At 35.3% G+C, this 17,252-nt stretch overlaps 1 pseudogene; it reads left to right on the forward strand.

The window, feature by feature from the left end:
- Nucleotides 1-3,627: 3,627 nt before the first annotated feature.
- The window catches only part of LOC109097605, a 51,333-nt pseudogene continuing 37,708 nt past the window's right edge, over nt 3,628-17,252 (forward strand).

Below are 17,252 nucleotides of genomic sequence, written 5' to 3' on the forward strand. Positions count from 1 at the left end.
CAAGCTCTATCATTGCAGTCAGTGGGTGTTGCAGTTGAACAGTCCTTAAGTCGTCAAATAAAGCTCGCAAATCCATGTGTTTTTGTAAGAAAAATTTCCATATTTCAAACGTAATAAACACTTTTCTCTCACTTGTGGCATCTGTCATACACAGAAGGCGTTTCGGCAGATGACGCAACAATGTATGTGCAGCGTGCGCGCCTCTGAGATATGTCTCGCGAGTTTGTTTATACAGTAGGAGCAAAGAAGCAAAGTTTCCTTACTTTAGCAAAGGAAAATCAGTCTCCTCTTGGTTTATATCGAAATCCTCATTTTGTACTTCTAGTTCATGACTGGCATTCTGTTTTTTTTTTTCTCCGCGTTCATCAGTAATCACACAACGCCAACGTCTAACGTCATCCGCTGGAACAGCTTCCGTGTATGACAGATAACGGAAGTGAAAGTGTCTACGTTTGAAATATGGATATTTTTCTTACAAAAATGCATGGATTCACTACAGGAGGCCATTATTCAAGGGCTTGGCCACTTGAGTGACAGGTGGATTGCTGCTGCTGTCACCACCATCGCGATGGGTGGGCGTGGTTTCAGCATCCAGCTCCCGCCTTTTTGACCATTTTCGATTATCCTGGAGTGACGCACAGTGAATCGCTGCCAAGATGGCGACGGGCAGCTCCGCCTACTTTAGGCTTCAAAAACACTCTTTAAAAACCTAGGGGTGATGTCACGGACACTACGTCCATGTTTTTTACAGTCTATGGCGGTGTGAGGCACGTTTATTATGGATACACAAGTTTTATTTGATGACGTGTGCACTGTTCAACTGTAACACCTGCTGACTGCAATTATAGAGCTTGGAATAGCCAGGACAATTTTTAATATAACTTCGACTGGATTCGTCTGAAAGAAGAAAGTCATATACACCTAGGATGCCTTGAGGGTGAGTAAAACACAAGCTAATTTAAATTTTTTGGGGTGAACTAACCTTTTTAAGTACAATGAAAAGATGGAAAGGGGTAAATTGTCCTCTTTTGCACGCAATGAGAGACATTTTCATAAGAAATTTTCATCCACCTAACAATGCTGCATCTCTCACTCAATCACATCCACTTTCTCTCCATATTTTTAACCCTGTTGAGATTCCCCTTCCAGCTGCTAGATCATGAATAACATTTATTTGTGAACGCGTATGGTGATAATCCATTACAGATGCAATGGTCCGATCCTCTGTGAATGAAAATTTGGTTATTTTCGGTTTATATGCTAATAAGTGTCACAGAGGAGCTGAGGTGACTTCAAATTCTGTTGTTTTCATTCTTCTTTCATATTCAGGGTTAAAAGAGGAGATAAAGATCCCTTTAAATGTTTGCTTAAAGTTTAGGGTTAAAAACTACCAGAATAAAAAGTATGTTCTGAATGATAAGAATTGAATCATCTTCTCCACTTAATCAGGATATTTTTGTGGACATATACAGAACTTTAAGGTGGCATAAGCAAACTTGCATAATTGGTTAAGCTAGAAGTTAATTTATTTGACTTGGGAAGAACTAACTTTAAAAAACTATATCATATATATATATATATATATATATATATATATATTAGGGCTGGTCAAATGATTAATCACGATTAATCACATCCAAAATAAAAGTTTTGTTTACATAATATATGTGTGTATACTGTGTATATTTATTATGTATATATAAATACACACACATGCATGTATATATTTAAGAAGAATATGTTATGTTTATATATTAAATATATTATAATTAATATAAAATATAAGAATATAAAATATATAAATGTTATATACATGTAAATATTTTCTAAATATATAATTTATGTGTGTGTATTTATATATACATAAATAAATATACCCTGTACACATACATATATTATGTAAACAAAACTTTTATTTTGGATGTGATTAATCGATAATAAAAATATTACACCCCCAAAAAATATATATAAATTAATATTAATAAAAAAATAATTTTAAAAATTAATATTAATAATAATATAATGTTATTATTTTATTCACATGAATTCTTTAGACAGAATAAATAATAACTCTAAATTAACAACTGTAAATCTCAACATTTCAGCACAATATTATTTGAATCATTATAGCCGTATAAGACACTCTCTATTATAAAATGTGTTTCAAGCCTTACATCAGAAATGTGTTTTGATGGGTTGGGTATCACGTTGTTTTGTGTTTCTTTATCCTTATAATAAATACCTTTACTTTTGAGGTTATGAACAAAGCACAAAAAAGATAAAGTATATCATTCAGAGTAAAAGAAACTGTCCCTTTTTGCAACTGAATATTTTGTATATCCTATTGTATCGTGTCATATTTTGTGACATGCATTGCAGCATTTCTAAGCTATATTGGAAACACATTAAATAGTTCAAAACCCGTCAGCATGTAGTAGATGGGAAAGTTATGTTAAAAGCCATGTTGAAGTCATATGATGCATCATATGAAAAGTGAAGTCTTATAATCCCATTTACTAATTTTGTCAAAAGCTTAGATGTAATTAAACCTGTGAGCATCAATCTACTGATGTGGCTACAGTATGTTTAGGTCTAACATCTAGAAGCTTTTATCTCTGGATTGGGTCGTTCTTTGTTCAAGCTTCTCAGTTTCAGTTATGCCAGTTTTTGATTCAGTCACCTAAAATCCATGTTGCTAATCGCTCTTTTATTTCAAAGAGCACACAGCCTATTCATCAATGATAAAGGAACATTGGTGGGCAGGCAATCGTGTTATCTGACTTGTGCTCCAAAGTGCAGGGGGTCAATTTGTTGACCTTTTGTTGGCTCTGTAACCCCATGTGCATTAATTAATTCCTGCACAGGGTAAAATCATCCACTGTGACTAGATGGCTTCTGTAACCACAGCTTTCCTTCTCTAACATTTAACTAAAAGAAAAGAAGAGTAAATCCTGACTACAAACCACTCAATTACTATTTCAGTTGTCGTTGTGAGTAAATAAAATAAAATCTAATGTAACCCAGTGGTTTTATACTGTGATGGAATGTTATGTTTGTGACCAGCTCGGACTGGATTCAGCAGGGTATTCCTTTGTTTTAGCAGCATATTAAAGCAAAGGATAACAAAAATAAAGTGATACATGAAAAATCTTTCTGCAGGAGCTTTTTTTTTTGGCATATACCATAGTCAAATTGAAACTGGTCCTCGCTGCCTGAAGCTCAATAGCCACCCTGCTGTTTCTCTTTCATGAAGCATGCATTATTTCACACATATTGAAAATAAAATTGATCACTGATCTATATAAAGATATTTGCTGATAAAGACTGGCTTGATCTCTAAATGGGTAGGCTATAAGAAGAATTACTGCATAAGCAAAAACATATATAAAAACATATAAACCTTTAAAGAAACGTAAAAAAAATTAACTTAATCAATAATTAATTCTTTCTTTCCATCAAATAAATATATATTAATAATTTATTAAATTAAAATTAAAAAAAAAAAAGACAGTGGTTACCGAGACTTTACAGTAAGAAATAAAATAATGATACAAGTTTTACATATTATAATGTCACAAATATTTTACATATGAATGGTTGTCAAGGCTTTAAATAGGTATGCAGATTTTATTAAGAAAAAAAAATTATTTAGATAAGAATGTTATTTTTTTTATTAAAACTATATTGTAGTGGCTTATTGCCGATCATTCCTGTATGTGGGGAGACACCAGCTTAATGTGACAATAAAATTCTACGGCTTCAAAAAGTTAATTCATTAAACATTAACTAAATACCATAACGTATCACAAAACACTCATAACTGATGGACATGACGGACGGTAAAAAAAAAAAAAAAAAATATTTCTTTTTGTTAGGGATTCTGGTAATGCCTCTTTCTCCACAAATTAAACAATAAAGCGATTAACATTTTTATTAAAAAAATTAACCTACTTTACGTAGGTCCAACAACATTTTGATTTTGTTGAAACGTAATTCCCTTTTACTCATTCTCGGCTGGTTTTGTGTGGATGTGGGGTGTCTCCAGAAACCCATGCTCTCATTACTGATCACATAAATATGAATTCACGTTCTCACGAAAGTGTAAAATGAAAACAACGACCTCTAGCATTTCTACGTAAATTATAATCCCTCACTACGCGTCAGTGACGAAGTTCTCGCTGGATAATGTCGAGCTCAGCCCCAGCAGCAGAAGGGGCGAGCGGTGGGGTTCATCACGCCTCTCAGTCCGCTGGAGCGCCGGTAACGCTGCAGGTGACAGAAACTGACCGACCGTTCATCCTCAGGAAAGCGACACGCGCGCATCTTCCTTTGGAGCAAGTGTGATTTGGGAATAGTCTGGGTTGGTCATGCTTTTGGAGGATCGCTGTGAGGCTTCACAATGAAATCCTTCAAATATCCTTCAAACACTCTCCTGGAATTAATCGTCATGTTTCTTTTCATTCAGAACTCCAGGATGGAGACCGAAGGTAAGATCTTTGCTAGTACTTTATTTTACCGGGTTCGTTTGTGAAATGTAAAATTCAAGCGGTGATTTTTCACACAGCATTTCCCTCATTTTCCTACAAACTTTTACTCATTCATCCCTCAGATCTGCTAACCTCTTAAAATGCTAGTAAGTTAGTCATTATGTTAATGCAGCCTGTTCTAATTATTTACTCGAAGTTGGATTTCTGTATGAATCAAATTTTATTTATATTTATTTATATATATAGCCTATATAACAAAACAGTTCAAGTTTTATTAGCCTGAGAAGAAAACACTCGTGTCAGACTTCTGAGGAACTTTTGACCCTTCTCGCAGTACACTCTGTTCTTTGGCATGACAATATTTTTCTTGATTAACTACACGCGTAGGGCCTGCTTTGACTTGAAGAACTTCTATCAGATCAAACAAAATGTGGCTTTATCTATGCGTATCTACTATCTACACACTTTTGGTTTGGCTACAGGGTGATGTATCGCAGTTTTTTGGTCACTCGATGCTTCCCCACAAAGACTAAACTGAATTTCGTCTCAGTGCGCACTGCGGTTCCTCTCACATAGGATGTCAATCAGACACTGCGTGTTTTGAAAGTCAGATTGTTATCAACCCAAGAGGTAAATACAAATAAACAGTGGACATCTTTGACCGTGTAGGCTATTTTAAGTGGACGTGACAAGAGTTGATAAAAAGCAAACGAGCCAGTGCTTGCAGAGATGTGCGTGTAGTTTCAGTTGTTTAAATTAAATTTGTTTTCAGTCTTGGTAACTTAGTTTATTTATTTGTTTAGTCTAGAATTTATTACACTGAATTGTAATATTTGAATTAGGCTAGATGTGTTTTTTCCTTTTCATTTCAGTTCCATCTAGTTCAATAAATCCTTTAGTTTTGTTTAAGAAGATTTGAGTTTACATCTGTTAGGATGGTATGATTTGTTGAATCCCATTCTGCTTTTTTTATATCCTCATGTTCTTTTGAAATGTACTTTACTGTCTTAATGCTTGCATCTTTTACTTAATGAAAGCCATTTATTATTGAATTTGTATCCCTCCAATATGTCAAAATATCAGAAGGCATTTCAGGAATGTTACTGTTATTCAGTATAGCCTTATATTGTGTTTGGAGTAGGGGGATGATTGGCTGGAGTAAAATACTACAGTGAAATTTTGCATTTGAAAATTATGTGCATTTATTAATCTTTTAATAATTAATACAAACAAACTAATAGATAGATATGTGAACTAAAATATGTTTTTATCTATGTCTTCATACACCCCACGCAGATAAGTAGAATTAAGGGCTGTTAGAAAGAGGTGAAATAAGGGGGCACAGACAAACAATGCATGGTTTCCATGGTGCAGAGGGATCTTGTATCAGAGGCTTTATTCAGAAGAAGACTGTGCCATTCCAAAGCAACATAAGAGTTAGATAGTAGATGCCTTGTTTTATTTAACAAGAATGAAAATTATGCTGTAATGTATGCAGTTTATTTAATGAGCTTTTATATGATTCAAAAGCATTATGAATTTCAGGGTGAATTATTCAGAAAACGTCTTGCACTATAAATTGTCACATGCAGTTTAGTCGGGCAATTTACAAATGGATTTATGAATGATTTACAAAGAAATTCAAGCTCATGATTGTACCTTGTTGTCAGTCATTCGGCCTAGAACATAGAAAATACTTTAAAAAAAAATCCAGTGTAAATTTTGACAATACGCTAGTTCAATTCATTGTACATCAGACCCTCATGACCTTATTTAATTTGTGTTAAATTAAATATGGCATCTACCCTGACCAAGGTTATGTGGTTCTCTGGTGATCAAAAGCCTTCTTTATGATAATTTACAGGTGCTCTGGTTCAGCATATTTGTTTCTTCTTTAAGTGACAGTTCTAAAAGATCTTTGATAAACTTTTATATGAAGAAGATAGAATATACCAAAAAAATATAACATAACACACTTGCATCAGACTTTTAAAAACTTTTATACGAAGAAAATAGAAGTTAGCCTACTTCTATTGCATCAGACTTTTAAAAACTTTCTCTGGATCTAATTTGAACTTTTATTGTAAAGAGTGTCAGGTTTTTGTTCCATAGCCTTGGATTTTAAGGACCTTTGCTCAAAGGCAAAATCTTATGTTTACACTCCCGAACCTGTCCAGGATTTGTTCTGTCAATCAGGGAACACTCTGATTACCGCTAACACACTTTGATATCAGCATCTGACCAGACTTAAGTTTTGATTGATACCTCTTTAAGAGCAGAGAAACCCATTTATGGAAGCATCTGCATTTAATTTCTTTTTTTCTCTCTTTCTCAGCTAAAAGGAATGACGGGTTCACTGGGGTTTGTCTGACACTTCACTTCAAAAGACCAGTGTCGTAGACTTGTGCTGTAGACAGTAGATTGACTGCAAATTAATTAATATAGGAGTCTCTTTATTTGGATGTTCGTTATGTACAAGAAGGCTCAGTTATGACTCTGTTATGTCCTGGTTATAGGTAGGCTATACATTGCTCTTGGCCAACTATTATACCTTAAACAGATTGACAGTGTTATGTGGCCCTCATTTAAATCAAGATTATTTGAGACAGGAGTGTTCATTTCACTGTGACAAGCCTTAACAAATGAGCACCTGCAGCCATGTGCAGGAACTCAGGCTCATTGACGGCGCCTGTGCGGTGTTATGGCACTGCGACTACAATTATAATTGTATTATACCTCAGCCCCCCTAGGCTTTGAATTTAGTATTTTGCTTTGGATTTAAAGGCACACAGCATGCATTTTGACTATTATAGCTTAAACTGTATTAGTACTGGTTAGACAGTTTCTCCTTATGTTACCCAATACGATTGCCTTAAAAAGCCTGTTGCCATTGTCATGAGCCACTTTCCAGATATTAGTGTCACATTTGCAGCCCTATTTCTTATGTGAGCCCTCCACAAAGCCACAAACCTCAGTTGTGTGAAAGTCAAATGTAAACACAGATCTAAAACATTTCCACTGTTTTAAAAAGCCATTGTTCTGCTCTGCATTGCCATTTGTTTCACTTGATTTCTTTATCTGTGTCAGGTTGTTATGTATGTGCTCTCTTTTTTTCCTCTTTTATTTTGGGTCTATGCTTCTTTTGAATTAGTTGCTGTATAGCAATATACAATAGAATTCTTTGGTACAATTTTCCAGCTAAAAACGTCTGTAGATACTGTAGATGTAGATGAAAAAAATATGTCAGATAATAACACCCCCCCCCCCCTTAATATTTTAAGTTTAAAACACACTAAATGTTTCATACTGTGTGATGTGAAAAAATACAAGAGGCTGTGCTGTATTGTGAATAAATCACTGTTCTTATCCACTGTGCCATTTATTTATTTTTACACCATACAGTATGTGATATTTTCTCACATACATCTGCATATCTCTCATCTCTCATAATGTCTGTTTTCCATCTTTTTGTTTAAAACAAACTGATTCACAGCACAGCTCAAGTTTGCAAGCTTCATAGTGGTAGAAGTCGCTCATAATTCATTACAGAAATAATAAACAGTTTATATATATATTAGCAAAACCTTGATTATTAACTGGTCTGAATACATAAAATGTACAGTATTAATAGGAGAAATGCAGTTATTTAGAGCACTAAAATTAAACTAAATTGGTGATGATTCACAGTACATTTACAATCCCTTTGTGGCAGTATCACAGGAGTCTTTAGCTGAAAAAAAAAAAAACTGTGTCGAATAGGAAGTATTCAGCCCCCTCTTAACCAAATATGTCTCATTCTCCAGGGTGACATAAAATATGCATCTGGGTTTTACAGTACAAATGATTGCATTTCCAGACTAAGAATATGTCTTTTTCCTTGTGGCATAAAAATGGCTCCTGCGATAAAGATCCATGCCACAGACTCCAGCAGATGAAATGTGTTGGAAACATGAAGTCATCCCTTGTGGATTCTTCTGGATCTCAATACACCTTTTAAAGGTTTTTTGTTCCCTTGATTTGAAGGTCCAGACTTTCTTATGCTTGATCCCAATTACCTTGACCCATTTACCTTGTGGCACTCACAAATTAAAAATGAATTGTGTTGGGTTGGAATTACTCAATTTTCATTATGTTCTTTCAAAAATCATGGGTTCTCTGGAAGATAGAAAGTCATGTAGCCCTAATTAAGCATAGCATGGCAACACCTTTTCTGATGATGATCAGAATGACCTGATAGAAATTCCATTCTCTCACTTGTTTGGAGACAAAATGCACATTTTCTGTGTTGAATGCAGATTTCTGATTCATCTCACATAGTTTTAATGTAACTGTTTAATTAGTACCCACTCCAGTTCAGTGTTTGATTAGTGGTCAGAGTTCTCAAAGTCAAAGTTTCCTAACCACACTTCGAAATATCTGAACAGCACAACTGTGTTTTTGTCTAAGGTGGTCAGTGCTGAGTCATTCGTCACACAGAATGAAGCATGCGTATTTCAAATATCATAACATTTCACAAGCTCAATCTGTTTTATGTTCTCCGTATTAAATGATTTTAGTCAATGTTTGTTTACTTATGCATTTTTTTGAATGTTTACAGAAACACTGAATACATTTCAGTCAGGTCCACTTCGTCAAATATTTTTTTTTTTACAATTATAGCATACAGTTAGTGCTGGCTGTATGGTTCTGTTCTGGGCAAAACTCCCCATGCCTGTCCATGCAGCCATGCTTGGACAGAGCGGGGAGAGCAGCAGGTCAAACCCCCCTGGGGTACAGAACAGATCCAATATATGCATACATAATTACTATTCACAAGAGTTGTAGAAAATACAAAATATATGATAGCGAATGCTTGCAATATACAGGTGCTTCTCAATAAATTAGAATGTCATGGAAAAGTTCATTTCAGTAATTCAACTCAAATTGTGAAACTCGTGTATTAAATAAATTCAGTGCACACAGACTGAAGTAGTTTAGGTCTTTGTTTCTTTTAATTGTGATGATTTTGGCTCACATTTAACAAAAACCCACCAATTCACTCAACATCTCAACAAATTAGAATACTTCATAAGACCAATAAAAAATAAAATTTTTAGTGAATTGTTGGCCTTCTGGAAAGTATGTTCATTTACTGTACATGTACTCAATACTTGGTAGGAGCTCCTTTTGCTTTAATTTCTGCCTCAATTCGGCGTGGCATGGAGGTTATCAGTTTGTGGCACTGCTGAGGTGGTATGGAAGCCCAGGTTTCTTGGACACCTTCAGCTCATCTGCATTTTTTGGTCTCTTGTTTCTCATTTTCCTCTTGACAATACCCCATAGATTCTTTATGGGGTTCAGGTCTGGTGAGTTTGCTGGCCAGTCAAGCACACCTACACCATGGTCATTTAACCAAGTTTTAGTGCTTTTGGCAGTGTGGGCAGGTGCCAAATCCTGCTGGAAAATGAAATCAGCATCTTCAAAAAGCTGGTCAGAAGAAGGAGGCATGAAGTGCTCCAAAACATTTCTTGGTAAACGGGTGCAGTAACTTTGGTTTTCAAAAAACACAATGGACCAACACCAGCAGATGACATTGCACCCCAAATCATCACAGACTGTTGAAACTTAACACTTGAATTAAAGCAACTTGGGCTATGAGCTTCTCCACTCTTCCTCCAGACTCTAGGACCTTGGTTTCCAAATGAAATACAAAACTTGCTCTTATCTGAAAAGAGTACTTTGGACCGCTTGGCAACAGTCCAGTTCTCCAACTATAAGACACTAATTCCTTGACACGTCTGTGTCTGTGGATCAGGGGTGGCTTAACAAGAGGAATACGACAACTGTAGCCAAATTCCTTGACAAGTCTGTGTGTGGTGGCTCTTGATGCCTTGACCCCAGCCTCAGTCCATTCCTTGTGAAGTTCACTCAAATTCTTGAATCGATTTTGCTTGACAATCCTCATAAGGCTGTGGTTCTCTCGGCTGGTCGTGCATCTTTTTCTTCCACACTTTTTCTATCCACTCAACTTTCTGTTAACATGCTTGGATACAGCACTCTGTGAACAGCCAGCTTCTTTGGCAATGAATGTTTGTGGCTTACCCTCCTTGTGAAGGGTGTCAATGATTGTCTTCAGGACAACTGTCAGATCAGCAGTCTTCCCCATGATTGTGTAGCCTAGTGAACCAAACTGAGAGACTATTTTGAAGGCTCAAGAAACCTTTGCAGGTGTTTTGAGTTGATTAGCTGATTGGCATGTCACCATATTCTAATTTGTTGAGATAGTGAATTGGTGGTTTTAAGTTAAATGTGAGCCAAAATCATCACGATTAAAAGAACCAAAGACTTAAACTACTTCAGTCTGTGTGCATTGAATTTATTTAATAAACGAGTTTCACAAATTGAGTTGAATTACTGAAATAAATGGACTTTTCCACGACATTCTAATTTATTGAGAAGCACCTGTAGTGAACTGTATACGAAGAAAAGAGAGAGAGAAAAAAAATCAGAGGTAGATTACAGTTTCAGTTAGGTGGAGTTGGGACTGGAGGAGGGAGTTGATTGATATCATTCTATCATTGCTATCATTCATATTGCTGAGCAGCGATACGATAGAAGAGATGCTGGAGAATGGGAATTTAAATGGACCACTATGATAAGTGTCAAAACTGGATTGGTACACGTTAGGACCAACAGACTATCAGCTGATGCAAGCTTGACTGACGTGGCCTGCCTGAACTACCGTGATGCTTGATTTTGAAATTGACATCAGTAGGGCATTCCACACCAGTGACAACCATTAAGTTTACAGCCAGGCAATGAAAAAAATGTATATTGCCACTGGTCAGAAAATTATTTATTTATTTTATTTATGTATTTATTTATTCCTCTTGGTTAAATTGAAGTGGCACTTGGCCACTTCATCACTTTAGTAATGTGCACTGCATGCTGCATGAATACCAATTAGCCAGCCAGTTGGTCGTCCTCATTTCATATTTTTGATCTGGAGTTGGCTCTTAAATTAATTTGCAGTCATTTTCCTAATTAGCATTGGTGTCTGAAAATGAGCTTATTTGTTTGTTTGAACATTTCGCTTTGAGTGCTGATCTACCCTGATGGCCACATATGGATTTCATGGAAATCTAGGCCACGGAAGGGCAAAACTAGCTATTTGAAGTCACAGACTTAAAAGTTGTTTCTCAGCTGCATCCACAGAAAAACAAATATGAATACTAGCACTGGAAACATTTTTGTTTCCCTTTTTCCGGGTGGATTATACATACTGTATATGCTACAAAAGTGTAAGTCTTTTTAATTTTTGGAAGCTAAATATAGATTTAAATGAAGTCAGCAGCAAAAAAGAAAAAGAAAAAAGGAAAAAAAAATAGTCTGCTAAAAATAGGAATGGAAACAAACAAAAGAAAAGATCATTTTTAAATTGTGACTGGATGTGACATCTATCTTGTTCTGTGTTTTGCATTCAGTCCAGCTCCTGGGGGCTGTTTTATAAAACAAGTTTAACAAAAAAGCCAGGCTTATTTCAGTTAGTCTAACTTATTTTCACTTGATTTGGTTTCATAAAGCAAAATTACCGTAGCTCAAGCTCAGTCACTGTAGCAACTTATGCTGGGAAACTAACCTGGTCTGGAGCAGGCTAACTGTCAGGCTAAGATTAGCTCCTCTAACTTTGACCAATAGGAACACATTGATATTACGGCGCTGACTCTCTCACATACAATTAAATAAATAAAAAATAAAAAAAATAAAATTATAAAAAAAATACAAATTTAAAAAAAAAAAAAAAAAAAAAAAAAAAAAAACAATAAATTTTACGAATTTATTGTGCAACGAATTTTTTTTAAGATATATGATCAGCAGTTTCTAGCCATGCAGCCTTTCTCTCGGGTTTTATGACAGCTGTACCTTGGTTATTAGTAGAACATTAAAACATTACAATCTAAAATTGCTCTTTAAAGTTTTAAATTTTTTAAATTAAAAGTTAAAACCACTGAATTAAAAAAATAAATAAATAAATAATAAAAATCAGACTACATTTTAACTGATAAGAGGAACACACATTAACTCATTTGAGATAGTAGGGCTGTATTAGCAGCTTGCATGGGGCAGCTGTGGCCTAATGGTTAGAGAGTTGGCCTTGTAATCCGAAGGTTGCAGGTTCGAGTCTTGGTGCTGGCAGGAGTTGGTGGGGAGTGAATAAACAGTGCTCTTCCACCCTCAATAGCCATGGCTGAAGTGCCCTTGAGCAAGGCACTGAACCCCCAGTTGCTCCCTGGGTGCTGTATATTGCCCACTGCTCCTGGTGTGTGTTCACAGTGTGTTCACTTCTCACTGCTGTGTGTGTGCACTTGGATGGGTTAAATGAAGAGCACCTATTCCGAGTATGGGTTACCATACTTGGCAAATGTCACGACTTTCACATTTGATTTACAGTTACTGCTATGGTAAAAAAAAAAAAATCACTTATATGTAGGATTAAATTTCTACATTTGTCACATTTAATGTCCAACAACAAATATTTTAGCAGAATGCACATTTTACTCAGAATTATTGTGCCATTATTCTATTGCGGTCCATCTGTTTAGCACGCATGCACCCGTTCACTCACGTAAGCCTCGCCCACTCCTGACAGCAAAATGGATATATTTGCATGACTTTCAAACATTTACAGATGAAAAATATACCTGTGACGTGTCAGTTATACACTGGGGAAAACACAATGTCTCAAATGCATTAAACAGCACAAATATTCGCTGTTTGTCATTGTGGATTGATTTGATCCATGATCAACATTAAGGGCTGCTTAAGAATAAGTGTGCACATCAAATTATCCTAACTCATTAAACCTAGATCTAGTGAATTTGCGTGAACCCAAACCATAGATAATCAAACACCTCTTTCCCAAACCTATTTTATAAAAAAATCCAACTCACCATATATACTCTAATACCTGCTTTTCTTAGCGTCTTTTATGAAACAGCCCCCTGAAGAGCTACCATCCTGCAGATTTCAACTCCAAGCCCAATCAAGCACACCTAAACCAGCTAATCAAGTTGTTCAGGGTAACTTAATAATTACAGGAAGGTGTGTTGGAGCATGGATGGAACTGAACTTTGTGGTATGGTAGCACTCCAGCAGCAGGGTTGGAGATCCCTGCCCTATTTGGTCAGCACTTTAATATTTCATCTACATTAATTTTTATGCTGTGCACACTTCAGCATTTGGTTTTCTGTGTCGTTTTGGTAGTGAGTTGTGCTTGTTAAACTTTTTAAGTTTGTCAGCGGCTTTTATGTACTGTAAATGTGTAGTTGGCTGACAGAGGTTGAAGTTGCACAAATGGCTTGCAATAGTCTTGTTAGCGTCATCATTTTTCAGCATTATGTATTCTTGAATTTATTGCTTTCTTGGATTTTCCTGTATAATTTTCAGGTAGTATTGGAAATTGTCTTTTATATTGTAAAGTATAGAAAAGTATATTGTAAATAATATTGGCACAATTGAACATTTTGGCTGGGCAAATGAGAATCAGAACTACTGGCTTGATAAGGCTGGCAGACAGAAATGTTACTGTTGAGCCAGTACTAAAATATTGTTCCCTGCAGAGTTGTTTTTCATTACCAGGACTCTGGTACCCATGACATAAGCCTAATGTTCCTGATTTGAGGTTGGATAATGATAACTTGAAGGTGTTTATGTGCTTGAAGCTTATTTATTTTATTACTTAATGTGTGAAAGCCTGTGCTTTAAGCATTTTCTACAGTTTTACGAATTATTAAATTGAAAAACAAAATCCAGATTGGAACCGTAAACTTCTGGTTCAAGGAAAGAACCCAGTTAGTTTCTTTCTTTTTTTCTTTTTTTTTAAAGAGTGGATATAGCTGCATTGTTTACTCTCTTTGCTATATTTTGTTTTAAAGTATTTTAAAAAAGTTATATAATGTGTTTAATAAAAATGAAAATAAATTTCCTACCTGTATATAGTACGGAATAGACCTCATATTTTAGTTATATAGCAGTTAGTCTTATACTGAAGCTGTATACACTACAAGCTACACTTTACATGGCAAGCTGTAATTAGCACTTATTGTTGTATGCACCAATAATGCGCAACATGTTTGTTCTAAGCTGCATATAGTCTGACAGTTATGTCATTCACTAGCTCCCAATGTGACATACAGACAATGTGACAAATAGCTCTTAAACAGAACAGCGTATTTCTTGACTATAAGGCTGTCAGAAACAAGGCCATGTTTCATTGTGATGAAGCTACGTGTTGGGTGAGCCACCAACCCACACAATTTATCACACATCCACTTTGTGATGAGTGTTAGTGAGAGCCTATAAAAAACACAAATTAGAGAATTTATTATGCAAAATGAAGCTGTTACAAAGTTATTTTTTTTATTGCGAAAGAGCCTTTGTGCGGAACAATTCGATGGCCTCTCTGTAATGTCAAATGGAAAGAAAAATAATTGCCTGCTGTAGGGAGCCCTGTCTTAATAGATGTCAATTACAAAATGTAGCATTGTTGTCACATGCTGTGTGTGAGCTCTTTTCGTGTCATTTTATTTACTGCATTAATCTAGAGCCGTAAACATACCTGGCAGGGGTTAGGGCTGGGCGATAATTCGGTAACGATAATTATCACGATATGATTTTCCTCAATAAAACGATATGAAGAATTTGATAAATGTTCGATATAATGTTTATGTACCAAAAGCGCAACGACTCATATAAATCGTGCCACATGGACCGTTTATCCGCTCGGATCATTTTTTTCTTTTTTTTATGTAATTATGTAATTTTTTTTTTTTTTTTTTAATGAACAGTCATTAATGTACAAACAACTTGGCCATATCAAAACATTTTCACAATACAATATACAGAATAGGTGCATGCAAACAGAACAGAAAGAGAGAGAATTGGGGGGGGGGGTTTCGGGGGGTTCCTCAAATCAGGAACATTAGGCTTATGTCATGGGTACCAGAGTCCTGGTAATGAAAAAACAACTCTGCAGGGAACAATATTTTAGTACTGGCTCAACAGTAACATTTCTGTCTGCCAGCCTTATCAAGCCAGTAGTTCTGATTCTCATTTGCCCAGCCAAAAATTTCAATTGTGCCAATATTATTTACAATATACTTTTCTATACTTTACAATATAAAAGACAATTTCCAATACTACCTGAAAATTATACAGGAAAATCCAAGAAAGCAATAAATTCAAGAATACATATGCTGAAAAATGATGACGCTAACAAGACTATTGCAAGCTATTGCAAGAAATTGAATTTCTTTAGACCAGTGGTTTTCAAACCAGTCCTGCAAGCACCCCTAGCACCTCACATTTTGTATGTCTCCCTATATCTGACACCTATTTCAGGTCTTGCAGTCTCTACTAATGAGCTGATAAGCTTAATCATTCTTGATAGATGAGGGAGACACAGAAAATGTGCAGTGCTGGGGGTGCTCGCAGGACCGGTTTGAAAACCACTGCTTTAGACTATGATAGGATAAGAAATGTTGTTAAACATATTTCTAATAATTTTGTTTTGTTTGAAAGTTGTTCTTTAAATTCACAGCCCTTAATTAACAGTGGGGGTAAACACAAGGTCATGGGGCTCGAATAAAATAGTTTCTTTGATTAGACAAATAATAAAGTTAGGGATAGCTTTAATAATACATTCAAATTTAGCCCGGTTGCAACTTAAATATTTAACACAGAAATTCTCATATGATATAATACCACTATTCTCCATTAAATGGGACACTGACCAAACACCTTTCTCCATCCAATCCTTGTCATACAATGATTTGTTTCTAACTGTAATGTATATATTATTCCATAGAAGTGTGAAATTATGGTTATATAAAATCTTCAGTATAACAAGACCTAGGATCAAAGTTCAAACTGCCGCGCGGTGTGAGCTTACTAGAGCAGATGTGTTTACTCGGTCACACAAGCTTTAAACATCGCTGTGAGATCCAGGTTTGAAGCGCTTGAATTCAGCGATGAACACAAATGACTCTGTGATTTAAAGGAGTTTTAATCCAAACAGGAGAAACACTGTGAGCAACGAGACAGTCAGAAGGCTTTTCAATCTACACCTTGCCATCATTTACCAAGGATTTACTGTAGTAACACTCACTGCACCATGGTATTGTGGCAGAAATTTTGGATATTCACACTGAATTTTATTACAGGAGTAATGGTATATAATTGTATGTATTTGTGATTAAGCTATTGCATGTGTGCATTTATATTGAATGTTTTTAGACTACTGTTGTTCATAAAATAGGCTACCTAAAAACCATATAGTTATATTTTTACCATTGTATTGAGGTGCTATATGTGTGGTTTTAACTGTTTATCATGATTTAAATGTATGCTACTATGGGAGACCACTGCTTAATTAAATAAATAAATAAAAAACTTGGTAATAATAAATTTAACCATTGAACAAAAACCAGTAACCAGTAACTCAAGCTACTATCAAATGTGCATTTCTAATAGACAAAAAGTGATATTATTATTATTATTAATATTATCAGCCAACCCAAACATGTTTCTTGATTTGAAACAATATCACTCATTAGAACATGCAGAAACGAAGAAATTAATTTTTCTATTTAGATATTTATTTTGTTATGGAAAATTAATGGTCTGGTTTCTACAGCTTTCACTTTGGAGCAAAAATCTGGCTTTAAACTTGAAAGAAATAAAGATTTGACATTTATCGTGATAATTATCAATATTGACTGATATGAA

This window comes from Cyprinus carpio, chromosome A10, assembly GCF_018340385.1.
Source record: "Cyprinus carpio isolate SPL01 chromosome A10, ASM1834038v1, whole genome shotgun sequence".
In the NCBI taxonomy this organism is placed as follows: Eukaryota; Metazoa; Chordata; class Actinopteri; order Cypriniformes; family Cyprinidae; genus Cyprinus; species Cyprinus carpio.